Source organism: Pelodiscus sinensis, chromosome 1, assembly GCF_052426305.1.
Source record: "Pelodiscus sinensis isolate ZL-2025 chromosome 1, ASM5242630v1, whole genome shotgun sequence".
NCBI classification, from domain to species: Eukaryota; Metazoa; Chordata; order Testudines; family Trionychidae; genus Pelodiscus; species Pelodiscus sinensis.
In genome coordinates, this window is record NC_143052.1 from 212,018,987 (window position 1) to 212,039,023 (window position 20,037).

At 43.1% G+C, this 20,037-nt stretch overlaps 1 protein-coding gene across 4 annotated transcripts in view; it reads left to right on the top strand.

Annotated features, from left to right (window-relative positions):
* SMPX (small muscle protein X-linked) overlaps window positions 1-20,037 on the top strand; it is an 80,596-nt gene that overhangs the window by 45,124 nt on the left and 15,435 nt on the right. Inside the window, exon 5 of one of the 4 annotated variants that reach the window (XM_006128754.5) lies at window positions 16,068-17,030. The exons of the other annotated variants lie outside the window; for them this stretch is intronic. The gene's annotated coding sequence lies outside the window, so the exon portion shown is untranslated. Of the gene's footprint in view, window positions 1-16,067; window positions 17,031-20,037 lie in introns of those variants that run through there. 4 annotated transcript variants of the gene reach the window in all.

The following is a 20,037-nucleotide window of genomic DNA, read 5'->3' on the forward strand; positions in this document are numbered from 1 at the left end:
TAACTGAAAACTTTTCTGTTAAAAGCATTTCCGGAAAATCATGCCAGTCTAGACGTAGCCTTGGAGTTGCAGCCCTTATACTGAAAACCAAACAAGCTCCTTCGTATAGTGAAATGGAATAAAATGTAAATATATTGAGCCTTAAAAACATATGCTTAGGATTAAATAGGCAGAAGCACGGGAAGCAAACTTACAACTGCCACCACTCTGTAGTTACTGGGCCCAGTGTCAGCGTTATTTTGAAATAATGTTGCTATGTACCCCAAGTTACCATCTCTTCCTTCTTTGTATCTAAGGAATCTAAGACCTTGTGGACAAGGTATTAACCTTGACCTTGGCCTGGTGGAGGGAAAGGTTGTTTTCATTTGGAAAGGAAGTGTAAGAGAATGGTTTAGGAGAGGGACACGGAGTACACAGTGCACCTTAAGGTAGAAGGAAAGTTGAATTCAAAGGTAACTGAGTTGATTTGCCTGCAGTTCTAGTGGGGGTGTAGCTCGTGGTGGTTCAAGTTTACAAGTCTGAGGCTACGTCTACACTGGCCCCTTTTCCGGAAGGGGCATGTTAATTTCAGCCATCGTAGTAGGGAAATGCGCGGGGGATTTAAATATCCCCAGCGGCATTTAAATAAAAATGTCCGCCGCTTTTTTCCGGCTTTTAGAAAAGCCGGAAAAGAGCGTCTACACTGGCCCCGATCCTCCGGAAAAAGCGCCCTTTTCCGGAGGTCTTATTCCTACTTTAAAGTAGGAATAAAAGTGGCGGACATTTTTATTTAAATGCCGCGGGGGATATTTAAATCCCCTGCGCATTTCCCTACTACGATGGCTGAAATTAACATGCCCCTTCCGGAAAAGGGGCCAGTGTAGACGAGCCCTGCCTGTCTTCCAGTGTTTGGTTCATGAACAAAAGTTCTGCAACTTACTGCAAATGTAGGGCTCTCCTCCTAGTGACAGTCAGCATGATGTTTATATGCTATATTGGCTACATCAAGGGTTTTTTTAAACTCTTCCTGTGTTTGATGTATTTGACATACCAGGGACTGTGGTTACTGTGGGCAGTGAAAATGGGAGTGAAATACATAATTTGCAACAAAACAAAACAAACAAACAAACAAACAAACAAAACCAGGCTCATTTTGGTTGAGGTGTGATCTGCTTTGTTGTATGTGAATTCCATGTATGGAATCAGTGAAGCCCAATCATTTTGGTGGTGACTTTGAACAGGAGTGAGAAATAAACAGCTTGTGGGCAAGGTGCATTTCTCCAGAGTTCACCACTGGCAGGCCACCAGACACATTGTTTACCTGTGTGTCCACAGGTACAGCCACTTGCAGCTCCTGTTGGCCACAGTTCAATGTTCCTGGCCAATGGGAACTAGGAAGTAGTGGCCATGCTCTCCTCCCCCTCCCACTCCCTTCCAGCGATGGTGAGTGTGTGTGTGTGTCGGGGGGGAGGAGGGGAGCAACCCCTGCTGCAGGTACCAGGTCTCCCATTAATCCTTTTGGCTGCCCTGGGTCCCCCAGGGGCCCCTATGTACCTTCCTCATTCATTTCTATTGCTTGGTACACTCATCTTGCTTCAAATTAGACCACAAACACTTCAGGGCAGAGACTTGGTGGCCCTCTAAGGGTACGTCTAGACTACATGCCTCCATCGACGGAGGCATGTAGATTAGCCAGATCGGCAGAGGGAAATGAAGCCTCGATTAAAATAATCGCGGCTTCATTTAAATTTAAATGGCTGCCCCGCTCTGCCGATCAGCTGTTTGTCGGCAGATCGGGGCAGTCTGGACGCACCGCGCCGACAAAGAAGCCTTTTTTGATCGGCACAGGTATGCCTCGTGAAACCAGGTCTGGCATGTAGTCTAGACACACCCTAAGAGTGTGTTAAAGGCTTCACACAATGAAACTCCCATTCCTGACTGGGCTTTTTGAATATTATCACAATACAGACCTTACACCTAAACACTTTCCAGCCATCCAAGGATATTTTGGCCTGGTGTCTCTTGTTTCAACTCCTCTGGCATACTGTACATGCCGGCATCACACGGAAAGAAACTAGATAGCTGAATTACACCATGTATAATCCTGTTCATTATTTCACTATACAGCAATGTTTCATGTAATAGTATCTGCTGTACATTGCCTTTGAGCAGACTAACACTGTCCTGCCTCTTGAAAAAGTTGCATTGAGAAGTTGAAAGCAGAACATCAAAAAACAGTAAATAAACAACAGCTCAACAAAGCTGGGCTATTTTTGGTACTATCTGTGGGTAAGAGATTGGATTGGTGATAAATTGGTAGCCCCTGCCCAAATTAAGAAGGTTGCAATTACTGCTTTTTCTAAATTCTTGGAAGCTAACAAATTTTCCATGTCACTTAGCTCCAGACTAGTTATTAATCTGAGTCTTATTAGCTATAAAATCAATCTGAAAAACAGTGCATTGGCATGTAGTGATGATAAAGCTTCCTATTACAGATTCATCAATTCCCCCCAGCCCTATAATATAGTTTTATTAATGTTGGATGCAACATTGTACCAGAGCTGCTTTAAGTTCAAGAAAAGAATGGCCTATTTCTATCATATTTCAGAATGGACACATGTGACACCGGCAGACCAGGTGCCATCTTGTGCCAGAGCCTCAAGCAAATTCACTTGTACGTTAGCAAGGATCAAAGTGATTATTAAATATATAAGAATGTATTTGGCAGAGGTGCTGGACCTACAAATGTGAGCGGGAAGGGTGCAGCAGCAGCATCTGTCTTTAAGTGGTTTCCATTATACACAGGATTTACAGTTTGGTTCAGTGGCTCTCAATGCCTCCACTCGACAAATTGTTCCAGCACCTCTGGTAATTGGTGTTTACACTTCATGAAAACTAGGGATCTTGCACTGCTTTCCCTTCCCTCTATCTTGTTATAATGTAGTAGCAAACATATACATTGTGTACATCCCTTCAATTAAATAACCTTGTGGAATGCAAATGAAGATCTTTACCAGAAAAATGCTAATGTAAAAAGCAAGTGATCTTTGAGTGTGATGATGAAAATCCATTCCTTCCTCAGTCTCCGGCATCAAAGGAAAAGCCCATGTAGGTAGTGACTCTGTCAGCTTTTTTTCTGTGAGAAGAAGCTACTAAGGCTGGATTCCAGGAAAAATCCTGAATCTCTGGACTGTTTAGACCAGTGGTGGGCAACTGGTGGTCCCAGGGCCTCATGAAACCCATCAGGGTTCTGCATGCTGCCTGTGAGACATTTTGTTTACCACGGCCCATGAACACAGTTGCCAGATTCTGCTAGTTTCCTACCGCTTAGTTTTTTTCCCTACCAGTTTTACAAAAGTGACATGCATTAAAGCACGGGCACGTGAATTGAGGTGCATGTTGATTGTGCACAACACTGACTGTGAGAGCTGAGCTGTGTGCTCCCTCTGCATCCAATCAAAGTGCTGCTATGCTTCAATCAGCACAGCCTGCAAATTCTAGGTATGTGAGGGTACGTCTACACTACAACGTTAATTCGAACTAAGCTAATTCGACTAACGGATCCAGACTAAAAAACTAGTTCGAATTAGCGTTTTGCTAATTCGAACTATCATGTCCACATTAAGTGGACCCTGAACCAGGCTTAAGGATGGCCGGAAGCAGTGCCGGCAGGGCATCAGAGGAGGACTTAGAGCGTGGAGATGCTGTCTCAGGCTAGCCGAGGGCTGTGCTTAAAGGGTCCCGACCCCCACCCCAGATAGACAGTTCTCAGGGGTGTCCCGCTTGCAAAGCAGTCCTGGCTTGGATTGCCCTCAGTACCAACACTGGGCACATCACAGCACTCGGCCATCAGACCGGCTGCACTTGCCGCAGGATGCCATCTGGGGAGAGGGGGCAATTGGGGGGCTGCAGGAGAGCTTCCACCCCCAGAAGCCCGCAGAGCCAGCCCAGTCCTCCCCATCGGGGGCGCGTACCCCATTCCTCCCTCACCTCCTTCCACTTACCCTTCCCTAGCCCCTCTTCTTGATGTACAAAATAAAGGACAATTGTGTTCAAAAATGGAATCTGTCTTTATTGAACAAAACTGGGGGAGACTGGGAAAAGGAGGTGGGAGAGGGGAAGAGAGAGGGTGGGAGAGGGGAGGGCAATTAAAATGATCAGGGGTTGGGAACAGGTCCCATATGAAGAGAGGCTAAAGAGACTGGGACTTTTCAGCTTAGAAAAGAGGAGACGGAGGGGGGATATGATAGAGGTCTCTAAAAGCAGGAGTTGGGTGGAGAGGGTGCATTAAGAAAAGTTCTTCATTAGTTCCCATAATAGAAGGACTAGAGGACACCAAAGGAAAGGAATGGGTAGCAGGCTTCAAACTAGTAACAGAAAGTTGTTCTTCACAAAGCAAAGAGTCAACCTGTGGAACTCCTTCCTGCAGGAGGCTGTGAAGGCTAGAACTAGAACAGAGTTTAAAGGGAAGTGAGATAAAGTCATAGAGATTGGGTCCATGGAGTGGTATTAGCCAGGGGGTAGGAGTGGTGTCCCTGCCCAAGGTTTGTGGAAGGCTGGAGAGGGATGGCACGAGACAAATGGCTTGGTCACTGTCTTCAGTCCATCCCCTCCAGGGTCCCTAGGGTTGGCCGCTGTCGGCAGACAGGCTACTGGGTTAGATGGACCTTTGGTCTGACCCAGGACGGCCATTATAAGCTCAGGGCTCAGGGTCTCAGTGGACCACCTTGATTTTCATGCACACCTGCTCCTGGGTGGCCAGGCTGGCAGCTCTCCTGCCTTAGCTGGCCACTTTCCTGTGCCTAGTGCTGAGGTCGTGGACGAGGGCCACGATGTCCGCACTAGCCCAGGCGGGTGCCCGCCTCTTGCAGTCCCAGGCAAGCACCCGGGAGCCGCCAGCCTGGTCCCGGGAAGAGGGGGAGGGCTGGGGGGCATCGGGTGGGTGACTCGATCCGTGCCAGGTGCAGGGTCTGCTGGCTGGGTGCTGGCAGGCTTGCACCTGGCACGGGCACCGTAGCCAGCCCGTGCCCCTTTAAGGGGTCCGGGGCTAGGAGGGGGGCAGACGAGTTTCCCTGGTGTTGGCCAGAGTGGCCACCAGGGAAACCTGGGGAGGGTTAGCCTCCCACTAGTTCGAACTAGGCTTAATCCTCGTAAAATGAGGGTTTCCTAGTTCGAACTAAGCGCTCCGCTAGTTTGAATTAAATTCAAACTAGCGGAGCGCTAGTGTAGCGCCTATGAAAGTTTGTTCGAGCTAACGTCCGTTAGTTCGAACTAACTTTGTAGTGTAGACATACCCTAAGTGTGGTTAGCAAAACTACCCTCTCTTGGGAGACCATCTTTGTTAGGACAATCTTGTGGTCCACTAAGATGATGGAGGGCTACTCCACTCATTAGCCTAGACTGCCAATCTCTGGTTTAGATTCTTACAGGGAAGTTACCAGATACAAAGTGGAAATCCTAAGAGAGAATCTGGGTACACTGAAAGAACTTCTGGACAACTGGCAATTTATTACCTCACTGCCACCATTTGGAGTTAAGCTGTAATACACCTCTGCATATATTTTACCTTCTTTAACCTCTCAATAACTCTATGTGCCTTTTCTTAGCTAATAAATCTTTAGTTTATGTTTTATAATTTTGGCTGCGGGTGTTGTCTTTGGTATAAGGTCCGATGCACCAGTCGATTTGGGGTGAATGACTGGTCTCCTGGGACTGGGAGAAATCAGTTGTGATGTGATTTTTTTATTTAAGTGATCTTTTATCACAACAGGGTCCAGTCTGCCTGAGTGGCAAATAGGCTGGACAGCCCAAGGAGACTGTCCATAAATCCATGGCTAGATTGGTATATTGATGCAGTTCACCTTTGTTATTGGCTTGGTGAGCTCCATTGATAGAACACATCACCAGTTTGAGGTGTCTGCCCATTTTCTGACAATGTGCCCTGAGGCAGGCACCCACAGCTGTGAGTCACTCCAGACAGTGTGACATATGGTAGAGAGGCTCTTTGTAGAGAGTTCTTAGATGCAATTAATGGGATTTCTGGGATGAATTGGCCTCTTTATTAACAAGGCAGAATAGTCTACAGACCACATAGTTTTGATTACTGCAATGTTAAAATGTCAGAGCTTTATTTATGCTCCTGGAAGACTGAAACTCAAACAGGGCTAAATTCCTTTGCTGTCACTTAAAAATAAAGATATACCTGCCCAGATATAGTGCTAAGTTCTAGATCTGTGCAACTTCTAAAATGAAATTATCAGAACACGAAACGACAATTCTCATTGCAAACCGCATTTCAATTTAGTTTTCAAATGAATGCAGTATGGAGAGATGGTGGAGGTAAATCCATATAACCCTTCTGATTTCTCTTTTAAAACACCCAGGAAAATGTTAGTTCTGCTTTCTGAATTTTGAAGCTGAATTCAGGCAATGAACTAGATTTAAACTGCAGGAGTCATTTGCACCTGGAGGAGGCACTAAAGCTCCATTCACCAGAAAGTTCATAGGCTTCCTAGCCAAAACATTTATGATCACCAAAGGTGGAGAGAGCAAAACAGGGAAAGCTCATTTAGATCCAGTCTGGTTTGAGTTTTCACACTTTAAATGGCAAGGAAATGTTTTGTTGTATTTACTAACAACGACCTGTGGGCATTTCTTATCATCTCTGCCTCCTTCTAGGAACAAGTCTGTACAAATTAAATTGCTACTTTCCTCATTTGAGTATTACAGCAGAACAAAGTACTCCATGCTGTTTTCAGTTTGCCCTTGTGGGTTTCCCTGACTACCGGAGAAATGCTTCTGTTCCTTCCTCCACCCCTTTGCAATAGTAATGTAAATACACAATATGTTCCACCACTTCTGCCACAGTGTGAAATGATAAAATGCAGATATCATTTTTTTCAATAATCACTTGCTGTTTCTTTTCTACTGTTTATGCCTACAGTGCTTTTGGGATATCTTTAAGCAGCAAGAGATTATTTTTCTTAGTACTAAATTTTATAAATTAATTTCTATTCCAGATAATACAATTTGTATGATTATTCTGTTTGGAAAAATGAATTCCAAAGGCTAATATTGAATATAGTCGATATATGTGGTTGCTTTTCTAATAAGATGGGCAATAACTGCTACAGAAAAGTCTAACTGTAACCTGAATAGCCAAGTACATACTGCTGTATGACTACCGTATTTTCCGGCATATAAGACAACTTTTTATACTAAAAACCATCCCCCAAAAATCAGGGGTCGTCTTATACGCTGGGTATAAACATACAGGCAGTCCCTGACTTGCAGGTATGAACGGGGCTTTTCTCGCCCCGGAGGACACGGACTGCGGGACCCTGCGGCTTTTGTTGTGGACGACCCTGGGGCAGAGCAGCTGGGGCGCTGCCGGTTGGCCTCTTAAGGGGGGGTAGTCTTATACGGCGAGTATAGGCGAAAACCTATGTTTTAACTAGAAAATTAGGGGGTCGTCTTATACGCCCAGTCGCCTTATACGCCGGAAAATACGGTAATAACTCTTTATGCAGTTGGATATGATGGGAAACAGATTTGTAAAGCTATGTAGGCACCTGAAGCTATAGGCAGGCACTGAGTGGCATTTTCAAACCACATAGGTATCTAACTCCTGCTGGTTTCATTGGGAGTTAGACAACTAGGCTACGTCTACGTCTAGGCATGATTTTGCGCTAATACTTTTAATGCATGAGTTTTTGCGTTAAAGTGTTTGCGCAAGAGAGAGTCTACACTGGCATGTGCCTTTATCTGTGCCAGTGTAGACACTCTCTTGCACAAGAAAGCTCTGATGGCCATTTTAGCCATCGGGCTTTCTTGCGCAAGAAATTAACGTTGCCCGTCTACACTGGCCTCTTGCGCAAGAACAGTTACGCAAGAGGGCTTATCCCTGAGCGGGAGCGTCAGAGTATTTGCACAAGAAGCCCTGATTTCATACATTAGAACGTCAGTATTCTTGCGCAAGTACTCGTGGCCAGTGTAGACAGGTGGTAAGATTTTGAGCAAAAGCGCTTGCTTTTGCACAAAATCTTGCCAATGTAGACACAGCCCTAGGCATTTTGAAAAATCCCAGTAGATATCAATGGGAAGAACTACACTGCACTGTACTCTCACATTGGTGGGACCCATGCTTATAGAATCAGTGTTCCAAGCCTATGCTTTAGCTGCCACACTGTATAGTAAACAGGTTTACAATTACTGGGCTCAGGTCTCACAACCATAGATTTCCCTACACCTCCCCGCTCATACTCTTCTAGACCCCAGTGGTCAACTAGACAGTGTTGCCAATTTAGTCATTTTCAACCCCCCCATCCATAAATGCAACCTTTCCCCCCTTTCAATTCCTAGGGAAAATACTGCTCTTAATGCATCCCTACTATACTATGCAGACTTTCTGACTTGGGTTCTGGCTTGAGCTGCAGCCACACTGCACAAAAGACAGGCTTGGGTCTGAGTCTCAGGCCTTGTCTACACTAACCCCCACCATTGATTTACTTCAGCTATGCAAATCACATAGATGAAGTCAACATACTCACCACAGTGTCTTGTGTGTGAGAAGGTCGGTGGAGGTTGTTCTCCTTTCTACACTGGCTACTCCTCTAGTCTTGGTGGAGTACCTGGCATTGATGGGAGTGTGTTCGGAGAATGATTTATCACATCTAAGCCACCACGATAAATTGACGGCTGGTGGACTGATCCCTGCAGCATTGATGCCCAGTGTGGTGTACACAAAGCCTTAGTGAAACTTAGGCTCTGACTCATCCCCCTAGCAGAGTTCTAGGACCCAGGTCTTGAGTGCTTGCTGAATCAAGTCCTCCAGATTTGCATGTAGATAGAAGAGGGACTTGTGTTCAAACCTGAGTCAGAAAGCAGGCTTAGTGCATACCCAAAGACATGCATAGTCTTCATATTCTTAAGTCCATTTAAAAACTTGGCCCAGGGTGAGTTAGCAACAGTTAAAAAAAAGCAGCATTAATTGATAGGCATCAGTAACGGGGCACCTGACATTGTGGCACTACAACTTCTTATTCCCAGCAAATTTGTTTCACCTGAGTGAGACCTCTCATTTGTCTGTTTATTCACTTGCTATCTCTAGTTGTATACCAGTATTACAAGTCCTGTGAGGGGCTGGACTGTCTTTTTGTTATATTTATAAGCGATGCCTATCACAAGGGGGCTTGATTTGAGTTGGGGACTGTAGTGGGTTAGCACTGGTCCTCCCTCTTTGGATCGATGAGGGTATGTCTACGTAGCAGCATTATTTTAGAATAACTGAAGTTATTCCAAAATAATAAATGAGTGCGTCTACACTACAAGTCTTTATTTTAACATAATGTCAAACTGGAGGATTTCTTACTTTGACTCATGGCAACCCTCATTTTACAAGAAGTAAGGGAAGTCGAAGAAAGAGTGCTCTTCCTTAGACTTCCTGCTGTGTAGACAGCGCCAAAAACCAAATTAAGCTATTTTGAATTAAGCTATGCAATTGATGTAACTGAAGTTGCGTAGCTTAATGCAGCTTTAGCCCTGCCATGTAGACATACCCTGAGTGGCCACTCCACCTTACTGCATCACCAGATGTCACCCACAGTTAGGAAATCAGCTGAGCAACACAAAGCCTGTGCTCTGGCTGGCAGTCTGGGCAGAGTGGCAATCAGTTGGGGTTTTTTGCTTGTAATCAGGGAAGAATAACAGACAGTTATGGGCTCAGGCCCTCAGTTAGGGAGAGGCAGTAAGGAGTTTATGACTTAGGCCTGTACTCAAACAGAGTGGAATGGGGGGAAGAAGGCAGGGCAGTGACAGAAAGGGGTAGGGCCTAGGGACTGCCCCTCACCTCCAGTCTACCAGAACTTCTAGTCTAGATTGTGAAAATGCTCCGAACGTAGATGGCTCATGGGTCATGAGTTCTAGATACCTGGTGTATGTGTCCCTTTGCTTGTATGCATTAAGACACTCTATAGTCTGTCATATATCATTACCTGATAAATAGCCTGTCAATCACAAATTTTTTTCTCCCTCAGCCTTCAATACATGTGCGTGTAAAATTATCTGTGATGACATATTTTTGAAATGGAGTCCTTGGTAGAGCATCCCCTGCCCCCCGCCCCTGTTAACTGCAAACATATCTTATCTCAGACTTGACAAACTCAATACACTGAACACATTTTGCAGGATATTTATCCATACAGAGTAAAATGGAAGATATCCACAGAAAGCCCCAACTTTTCAAGACTTATAATAATTATGAGATGTATATATAGGTAATATTTATCTAGACTTAAGAGTAGAAATGAATCATCAGGTGGTGATGTGCCCCAGTGATGTGCTGTTCAACCGAGAGAGAGCTGCTATTCCTCTCATCAACTGTGGAGGTAATGCAAATGTAGTGGGTTGGTCTCACCACTCCAGCCCCTCCTGCTCGCCAGTATTGGAAATTAGCCAGAGAGCCCTCTTGTGGCTAATATTTCACCCACTGTTACCTGCCTTTTTGTCCCCACCTCTTCAGGCCCTGCGTCCCTCCTAGACCATGGTCCCCCTTACCATGGTTACTGCCCCGTGGCAGTGCCCATGCTCTGGGGTCTTCCTCTCTGGGGAATCTAATCACCTCTAAGCCACTACTTGCCACAGTGACTCACTGCAATTCCTCATCTAGCCCCTCCCCTCAGGGGCAAACTGTAGTCTGAAGGAGACACTCATCTTCGTTAAGGGTGGTTGGACCTGTTGCCATTCCTACCCTGGCTGCCCCTCTGCAGCCCTAGTATTTTCCGAGACCCTGTCCCTGGGCCTCAGCCTGGGGATTACTTAGTCCCAAGTGCCCCTGGTTCACCCTTCTTTCCCCAGAGCTGCTCTGTCCAAAGTAACAGAAAGCTAAGTCCATCTCATGCCTCAGCCTCTAACATATTTCATTCAGATTGACAAAAATGCTTTGTGCATGACTTAAAATAATGGATTTCCATTTCATTGGGTAAATATATCACCTACCTAAAAATAATGCTAAAAGAGTATTTTATTAGGATATTTAAAGTAAGTTGATATCTTTTGACAGAAGACTCTATACAGGTGCTAAGTATTATTTGCATTAAATAACCATTTTACTTGTTGACTAGACTTTTACCCTTGATTCATTTGTAACCCCCTTTTTCCTCCCTGGGTTACTTGGGAGCAGGTCACACTCACAGGTGTGCCGAGGCGCCTGATTGTTTTAACATAAAAGGAGATCCTGAGCACCCCAGTGGTGGTGATGTTTAGTTGGGGAATCCCTATCAACCTCCTTGCTGCTGTCCCTTGCTCATAAAGCACATATAATGGTGGTGCCTCCACCTGGCTGGCCCTGTAACACACTTACTGGTGTGCCTTGGGAACCTCCAGGAATAAACTTATTCCAACAATAAACTGGATCTAACTCCAGAACAACAATTACAAATCATAAATAATATACATTTAATAGATTGCATTAGAATGAACGACCTTTACTTACCTTAAAGAAACAGGATTTAATTAATTAACAGTGAATAACATCAATTAACAAAGTACACAGAAGTAAAAGGAACTTATCTATCTGCCATTTGCATTGCCAATATCCATCCCACCCCAGAGTGTGCACACTCCTGGATTCAGAGTCCCAGACTCTTGCTTGAGTGGGCGCGCTTGAAGAACTGCAGCTGCAATGGAGATTCTCTGTGGGTAGTGTGTATGGGGGTCCAAGCTAGGCAGCAGCTCTGGTTCACCGGGTTGGCCTCTCTGCCTCTCTTTGAACCCAGAGTTAGTCTGTATCTCTGAGGTCTGTCCCAGGCAGCATTTCCCCAAAGATGCCCAGTTACTCAGTCTCCTTCTGTGTGCTGGATGCAGAATAGCTTCTAGGTACAGCCAAAGGGCCTCCCCTCTAGGGCAATCAGAAGCAGCTTGCTAGATCCCAGTTCCAAAGGCTCACTGTCCCAGTCTGTAACTGCAACATAACAGCTCCTGAATTGGATCAAACTCCTCCACAGCAGCCTGGCTCCCTTTCTGCTCCAAATCAGAGGGACAATTCCACAGACTGCTGAGTCTTCCTCCACACACAGGCAGAAACTCAGATCTCCCAAACAAAAAGTCACTTCCTTCCTGGTTTCCTCCAGGGCTCATGGGAATTGTAGTCTCTGGGGCTAGATTGCAGCACACAGGATCTTCCCAGAGAATAAGCAGAGGCACCTTTAGTAAGGGGACTACACATTTTAAAAAAAAGATAATTTGTGTGTTTCCTGTTGTGCTGGAAATGCCATTAATCATTAGGCAACATCAAGGCCATGACTGAATAAGGTTGGCATATAGCTCATAGCCCCCTCAAGATTGTTGCAGTGTTTTCTCACCCTGTTGTTTTGTAATCATAACAGCTAAAGGGGATGACATATACAGGGTTATAACTTTTTTATATACAATCCACTCACTGGTGTTTATTGTTCTTGAGAACAGTTGCTGATGATCACTGGCTGTGATTCCTGACCAAGTCATAGCTTGTTCCTCTATGCAAATCTTTGTAGCACTTTCTTTCTTTTGTTTCAGCTAGACCAGACTAACACAGCTGTATCTCTATCACTATGCAAATCTTGATGTTCTATGCAAAACAAGTCCAAATCCTGAAGTGCTTACTCTCTCAGTGGGACTTTTGTGAGAATAGGGGATAAGATTTCCAAAAGTATCTAAAACTAAATACAGGATTATGTAGCACTTTAAAGACTAAAAAGATGGTTTATTAGATGATGAGCTTTCGTGGGCCAGACCCACTTCCTCAGATCAAATAGCGGAAGAAAATTGTCACAACCATGGTCTGTGGTCTGGCCCACGAAAGCTCATCATCTAATAAATCATCTTGTTAGTTTTTAAAGTGCTACATAGTCCTGTATTTTGTTTCAGCTATACCAGACTAACACGGCTACATATCTATCACAAAAGTATCTAGTGATACTTAGCTAACTGGATGCCCTACTTGAGACACCTTTAAAGGGGCTTGACTGTCATCAGGCGGTACTCAGCAATTTCTGAAAATTGGACATTTCAGGAAGGACACATAAACCTTGGGTGACTTGTCACTCGTCACTTCTGAAAAATCTTACTCAAGGATTTTTAAAAATGTAAAAAAAAATGCACTGAATTTCCTTTAATACTGAGTGATGTCAATATTACTCTGTTCCAAGAGTGCCCCTAAGCTGTTGGCTCCTTTCCAGTGGCTGATTTTCACCAAAGGTCTGATCCTACACAATCACTTCTTGATTCTCACTGAAGTCCATGGGATTTGATAATGTGTCAAACATCTAAGGAGGTACCACACATTTCAGGAGGCAATTAGTGTGTTGCACTGCCCCACTCCCCCCTTTACTTCCTTACTGCAGCTGCAACAACAATCCTGAGCTTCTATTGCCTGTACAAGATTTATCTCGGTTTATCTGAAATGCTAACGGTAAAGAAATACTAAATTCTATTCTATGAGTCAGCCACAAGGTGGCGCTGCATGCAGCAGACCTTTTTAAAGCTAACCTTAGTCATACTTGACAGAGAGTGTTCAAGGCTCGTATAGTGAACACGTCTGGGGTATATTTCTCTAAGAAGGAAGCTTTGTGGTCAGTCTATATCTGATACAGAAGCCTGGCCAGCTAGTTGCAGCATTGCTACCTATTGTGTATCAGGTGGCTATGACACTACCTATGGGTAATGACAAGCTAGAGCTATTCTGTCCTTGGAAATGTCTTAATTAACTACAGTGTCTTGTGACTTCTTAATTTCTTTGAAGCACTTCTATTTTCAGGTGTCCATTTATCTATTTGTGCCTATTACTCTGACTGGAAATATCACTTTTAGGTCCTGTTAAAGGGGCTATGTTCTATGCATTCAGTACAGCCCACAGTGTCCGTCCCACAGCTTCCCAAAGCAAAGGCAGGGTAGGATGGATGAGTACAAGGTAAAAGTGCATCACTGAACTGAGACAAGGTGTTTCAGTCCCTCTCCTTGTTCCCATGTGGTGCTTGTTATCCGTGCATATCTGCATAGACCTAAAAAGTGAAACACGGATAGAAAGATATTTGCCTTCTAGCAGTGCTGCTGTACAATCCAGGTTACCTTGTGCAACAGTTGTCTCTTCAGTAGATGCAACTAGTGAGTCTAGGCAGGCTCCACTCCATCCTGACAGTGTGTAGATGACAACTTTGATTGTGTATTTGGAAAATATTGCTTTCCTTTCTTCTCACTCAACATCGCAGATTTCCCCAGAAACCTTCCAAAGGAAATTAAGTAGGATTCCACAGGCCTGTTTACACAGAAGACATTTGAGCTGATGGAAAGTCAGAGGGAAAACATAATACAAAAATGAAATAAGTTGTGAAAGCAATTGAGGGTGCTGCCCAAGAATGAAATAGAGAAAAGCATGCTACAGGAAACCGAACTACGGATCTTAGGGCACGTAACTGGTGAAGTGGGAGTTGAGGGCAGCTCCAGGAAGAGTCAGAGCTGTAGCTGAAGTGTTGCTATCTAAAAATATCCCAGAACTGATGTAGCTCCTCTATATGATTTCTAGTTTGGAGAAAATTATACCTAGTCTGTCCTGAGAAGTCCAAGTTCTTTATGAACTACTTAAAACAGACTCTCTGTGGATGTGAAATAAAGCACAGGCTGTACTTTGGATGATATAAATAATCTGTTGCTTCCATCCCCAGTACTGGCATGTTTTGATGTTTCTAAGTCTGCAGCCATTTCAACGGATGCCAAAAGCTGAGGTTTTGAGGGTGCTATTTCATTTACAAGGACATACCTGGAAGTCTGTAGCATATAATTCAAAACAGTTTTCAGACTCAAGCCCAGCTTTGCCCAAACAGAAAAAACGTTTGGTGGCTATGTGGGCTTGCAAGAAGTCCAGAAAGCATTTGCATGGTATTGATAGCTCTAGGCTTGGGACGAACCACAAGCCCCAGAAACTCTGGATGAGAGAGAATTAAAAAAGTAGCCATTTTCATTATTGTTTTAAATGTTTTTTAAGATAGTCTTTTTATTAGACAAATTTGAAACTTTTCTGCTAGCTCTGCTTTTACTGAAGCACATCTCTGTGGAATTTGGAATGGGCTACCTGTTTCACCATAAAAAATAGAACTGATTCAAAGGGCCACAAGCAAGAATACAGCTCTAAACTATATCCAAACTTGCAGGACATGGCTACCTCAGGAATCTTATGTTCAATCTATGACTTACCAAAACAACGAGGAGTTCTGTAGCATCATGGGTCATGTCAACACTAGGAGATCATTTCAAATTTACTAAGTTGGACTTCTGGGCACCCGATTTTACAAATTCAAAGTTCCATGTCCTCACAATGGGGAAGAATCAAATGTAGTCTGAGGCAGGATCCACTAATGTGGATGCACTTCCTTGGACTCAGAGTCCCAGTAAGCACTTTGGGGAGCTGCGAGAGGCTTCCCAGATGCCAATTAGTTTTAATTAGCAGCACTGAAGCATCCACACTAAACGTTATTTCAGACTTACAAGTTTGGAAATAGCATTACTCCTTATGAAAAGCAGGAATACAGAATTCAAATTCTGCGGTCCCTTATTTCAGAATAACAGACTTAGTAGTGTGGATGCATCATGTACAAATTTGTCCTGGGGGAAGGGTTATTTAGGACTAAGGTCCTAGTGTAGACTAGGCCTTAGAGACTAACAAATTTATTAGGGCATAAACTTTCACAGGTAAAGCCCACTTCAGCAGATGAACTGGAGTGGAAATTACAGAGGCAGGGGTGTATATATAAGCCCAGCAAAATAAATAAGTTACTTATTAACTGTTAATGAGGCTAATCAAGTCAGGATGGACCTGGCTCATTCACTGCAGCTGATGGGGAGAGAGACTATCAAGAGAGTGGAAGTTGCCTTTGTAGCACGTTAACCAGTTTAAATCTTTGTTTCCCTTTGTAACTGAGTTCTGAAGTTCTTTTGCAGAAGGATGGCTACTTTTAAATCCATTACTGTATTTCCAGGGAGGTTAAATGTTCCCCTACAGGTTTTTGTATGTTATCTTTCTTGATGTCTGATTTGTGTCCATTTATTCTTTGGTGCAGAGACTGTCCAGTTTGGCCAACGTACATGACAAAGGGGCATTGCTGATGGTGGGATTTACGTGATTAGGTCCTGTGATGATGTCGCTTGTACAAAGAAAATAATAGAACACCACTGGTCATCACCTACTGCCCTCTCCAATGCATCATAGACAATCTACAACCTGTCCTAGAAAATGATCCCTCACTCTCATAGGCCTTGGGAAACAGGCCAGTCCTCACCTTCAGACAACCCACTAACCTGAAGCAAATTCTTTCAAGCAGCCACACATCACCACAGAAACACCCACCTAAGAACCTAGTCCTGCAACAAACTTCCTTACCAACTCTGTCCAGATATGTATAAAAGTGACAACACCCCAATGTTAGTGGCTCATCCACCTGCACATCTACTAATGTGATATATGCCATCAAGTGCCAAAAATGTCTCTCTGCCATGTATATTGGTCGAACCAGACAATCTCCTCCTTGTTGTTGCAGGTACAGACTAATACAGCTATGCCTCTGCAATTAGAAATTACAAGTAATGAGAATTTCCCATAGCTGGTCTGATTAGTTGTGGCATTCATATTAGTTTCACAGCCCTGTAAGGACAATACACTGGAAAATATACACAGAAAGTCCTCAAAATATGTTGCAATATTATCAATCTTAAAGATAAAAACAAATCCTTTGCCTTTAATATTCTTGCTCAAAGGTGACGGAGTGGCGACATGCCAAATCTAAGAGAATTCAATTTTTATTCTTTAACTATCAGAATCCATTTTATTGAAACCTCAATGAGGAGATCTAATACTGCTAAGAATGGACCAGGTAAAATATGGGTAGCAACAACAGCTGTTGGCATTGAATATATCTGTACCCCAATAGCCTACAAAATTGACTGCTCAAGGTATTGTGCATAGAAGAACTAGACCACATGTTCTGCTGGGCTACGTCTAGACTGGCCCCTAATTCCGGAAAAGTCATGCAAAGCAGGTAAGTCAGAATAGGGAAATCCGCAGGGGATTTAAATATCCCCCGCGGGATTTAAATAAACATGTCCGCCGCTTTTTTTCCGGCTGGGGGAAAAGCCGGAAAAAAGCATCTAGACTGGCACGATCCTCCGGAATAAAGCCCTTTTCCGGAGGATCTCTTATTCCTACTTGAAAGCAGGCTTTATTCCGGAGGATCACGCCAGTCTAGATGCTTTTTTCCGGCTTTTCCCCAAGCCGGAAAAAAAGCGGCGGACATGTTTATTTAAATCCCGCGGGGGATTTAAATATCCCGCGGATTTCCCTATTCTGACTTACCTGCTTTGCATGACTTTTCCGGAATTAGGGGCCAGTCTAGACGTAGCCCTGGTTCCAGACCCTGGTGAGAAGCGTTCTAACCCCCCACAGCCCTTGGGATGTGATAAACAAACTGAGCGGGCTGCATGAAATTCTCCTGAAGAGCAGAAAGCGGACACAGCTGCAGGAAGAATGAAGCTAATGGCTCATCTGGACAATCCGCTGTTGAATATTCATTCTTGGTAAAGACTTTTTACAGCAAAGCCTTGCTATGCAAAGAGAGACTCTGAGGGCATGGGGTAGTTTCTTCAAAACTATATTTCTTTATCATTGTCACATGACTGATTTGGTGACAGCAGATCACACATGCCAATGTAGCTGAATAAGAAATACATTTAATTGCTTAAGCTCCTTGGAGAACTGGCTTCTACCGAATTATTATCAGGGCTTACATAATCATATCATATCAGGGCCATTTACATTCTGAAAGTTAAAAGATTTTTAATCTGAAAAAATTACCATTGTGTTATTTCAATTGATTTAAAAATTGATTTAAGACACATACACCACCCTACCCCGAGTAAAAATTTCACTTCTCATGTGTTCATTTATTTCCTTGCACTTACTGATTAATGTCCACATAAATTGCATGCACAGATCAACTGCTGTGCCTCCAAATATATAGAAGGGTAGCCTAGCAACCATTCAGAGACTAATAATACTGCATTTTAACACAGAGTTCTCCAAACAGATGCAAACATATACCATTATCTGTTCTCTCTTTATTATCACTTAAAATGTTATGCTGGACAATAGGGTCAACACAGTGCCACATTTAGCAATTGCTTTGAAATCTACCCTTCACTTATTGGTCTGAAATACCCCTCAGCAGCCACTATTCTAAATTGTTACCTTTCTGCAGGAACAATTGTTAATTCAGCATTGGGGCAAACAGTAGCCTGGCAAAAAATGTGCCAGCAGACGTAACAGCACTGATATCCTAACGAGAAATAATGGGAGCTGTGTGTCAGGTGTAATGGTTATATGTCATCCTTTGCCTAACAGTCTGAAGGGCTGTTTCTGTTTGCTAGATATTGTGCTTCACAACCTCTCTTGGTGCTTCCTTGTGCACTTCCTACAAAACTGCAAAAAGTAAAAAATTACCTTCATTTCCACTGTTGTCATCTCTACATGGAGATGCAGTTTACCTTGAACAATAACAGGAAGGAAAGCAAGTAAAGAGATGTTAAAGTAGTTTAATAATAAAGATGGTTAAAATGTTATTCTCAACAAACAAGGTTTCAAGAATTATTTTTTTTGTGAAGAAAAATAATTTTTTGTTTACATATTTTGTAGACAAATGAACATAGGGGTGGGAACATTGTGCCTCAAAATGAACAAAAAAAGTTGAAATAATCCATGAAAATTATTTTTGAAAAACATTATTTATTTATTTATGTCTATGAATTTCAGTTAATGAAGGGTAAGAGAGCCAATTTCCTTTTGGTAACCCTAATCCTCACCCAACATAAACATGGTTATTAGAGAAAAAAAAATCTCTCCCTCTAATCCTGTTCTCAGTGCTAATACGTATGGCTGGAACACGTGACTTTCTACAGTCTATTCCACCTGACAGTCCAAATATCCCACATATGATATAAATATTAAAACGGATGCAAAGGAGAAGGTGATCTCAACGGATGGTGCCAGTTGAAAGGAAATAAGGGAAGCATAATAAGGCAACTAATTAAACCAACTAATTTAAAACAGATCCCCTAAACCTTCAAGTTACCTTCTCAGGAAGGGTAAATCTCTTCCCTGCTAAATGGCAAAACTAGGATTATCTAATGGATTACCTATTTTTTTCTTTCGCTGCACCAATTCCCTCGAGTACATTGCCAGCTAAGGATATGGCCCTGAATTTTTTTGTCCTCTGTATGTTTTTCTTCTTTAGTTCTGTCTGTTTGGAATATCATACCAATTCTGCCTCAGACTTATGAAAGTTCATGAACTCTGTCCCCTTCTTACTTTACTGAATTTAATATCTTTCATTCCCAGGATGCTTATTTGCTTCTAGTGCTGTGCTATAATTTATAAGCTCTGGGGATAAAATTCTTTTCTGTGGGTACTGGCATTTCTAAAGGAAACCTTCTCCTTGCAATTTGCTGCCTTTCTCTACTTTTAAAACGTGTATCCTTTTCTTTGCCCATTTACTTTTTAAATAATTGCAATGATTTTTATTTAATAGTGTGCTGAATTTGCACGTTGTCAGTATATAGCACATGGGAAATATGCTGGATACTCTCTATTGACTATAGTGTATAAGGGATTATACAGTGTAGGAGGGGCAAATACTCAAACTATAATGCTAAAGAGAAGGATTAATCTTTATTCCAAACTGTATAAGGAGATGCAGTAATTTTTCTTCTCTTTTATCGATGCATGTGCAACTGCAGCAGTGATGAGTAACATGTCTATAAATGGGTCCTGGTGAGAAGTAAACATCATGTGGTCTCCAGTTTGGAAGCTTATTGCGTGGGAGGCATGTACTGAATCTTTGGGCTTGCAGCACAATTGCTTGTTTTCTATTAAGCACATATTCATAGAGGTGTTAATAATATGCACCTCTTTTGCAAAGACAATAGCACATGTAAAAAGTTGCATCATTAAAGTTGCAGAGTCAAGCCCTCAAAAGTAAGGAG